This window comes from Mastomys coucha, unplaced genomic scaffold (genome assembly GCF_008632895.1).
Source record: "Mastomys coucha isolate ucsf_1 unplaced genomic scaffold, UCSF_Mcou_1 pScaffold7, whole genome shotgun sequence".
Classification (NCBI taxonomy): domain Eukaryota; kingdom Metazoa; phylum Chordata; class Mammalia; order Rodentia; family Muridae; genus Mastomys; species Mastomys coucha.
Genome location: NW_022196913.1, coordinates 67621809 through 67623128, shown reverse-complemented (window position 1 = coordinate 67623128; position 1320 = coordinate 67621809). Strand labels below are relative to the sequence as shown.

Genomic DNA, 1320 nt, shown 5'->3' with positions numbered 1-1320 from the left:
GGGTGAGGTCAAACTGTATCTTCTTCTGCCTTCTCTCTGCCAGGGAAGGGCCTGCACTTTTTCAAAATATGTACATATATGTGGTTTTTTTTAAGTTTTAATAATGTTTTTCTTTATAAAGAGCAAATACTTGATTTCACATTTTGAACTTCATTTTTTATAATTTATTTACTTTTATTAGTTATTTTATTTATTTACATTTCAAATGTTATCCTCCTCCTGCTTTCCCCTCTGCAAGTCCCCCATCCCATTCCCCCTCCCCCTGCTTCTGTGAGGGAGCTCTCCCACCCACCCACCCACACCCCCTCACTGCCCTCCCTTGGTGCAGAGTCTCCACAGGACTGTAGGCCTCGCCTCCCATTGATGCCAGATAAGGCCTTCCTCTACTACATAAGCAGCTGGAGCCTAGGTCCCTCCATGTGTACTCTATGGTTGGTGGTTTAGTCCCTGGGAGTCCCCGGGAGAGGGTGCAGCTGGGTGTCTGGTTGGTTGATAATGTTCTTCTTCCTATGGAGTTGCAAACCCCTTCAGCTTCTTAAGTCCTTTCCCTAACTCCTCCATTACAGTCCCTGTGCTCAGTCAGATGGCTGGCTGTGAGCTTCCACCTCTGTATTTGTCAGGCTCTGGCAGAGCCTATCAGGGGACAGCCATACCAGGCTCCTGTCAGCAAGTGCTTCTTGGCATCTGCACTAGTGTCTGGGTTTCATGTCTGCAGATGGGATGGATCCCTACGTGGGGCAATGTCTGGCTGGCCTTTCCGCCAGTCTCTGCTCCTTTCTTTGTCCCTGCATTTCATTTAGACAGAAACAATTCTGTGTTAATATATTTGAGATGGGTGGGCAGCCTCATCACTCAACCAGGGGCCGGGCCTAACATCTGACCAATGCCAAATGACTTCTCAGCTCTCCTATAAAAGAATCTAATGCGAGGAATGTTTGCTCAAAGGCGCATGACATATATGTGTATATATATATACATGTATATATAGATACACACACATACACACACATATATATATATATACATGTATATATATAATACTTTTAATATGTATTATACATTGTAGTGTGCTTAGGGAATCAAAGTCAGCCTGGGCATCCAAACTAGACCCTGTCTCAAACAAAGGAAATGATCAGAATTGTATTTGTGGTAGGCTTGCAGATTCTAGTTTTTCTTTCTTTTAACAATTAATCTTAAGGTTAAAATTTGATTCCAAGTTAAAAGTCACCTTTTTTTGACTTATTCTTTATCTATGATCTTGTGATTTCCGCATCACAAATGGTTTCCAATGTTCCTGGTATGTTCTGATAATGACGTGAT

At 42.6% G+C, this 1320-nt stretch overlaps 1 protein-coding gene across 2 annotated transcripts in view; it reads left to right on the top strand.

The window, feature by feature from the left end:
• Positions 1-1320, top strand: part of LOC116082309 (zinc finger protein 431-like) — a 12435-nt gene that overhangs the window by 1081 nt on the left and 10034 nt on the right. The window lies entirely within an intron of this gene.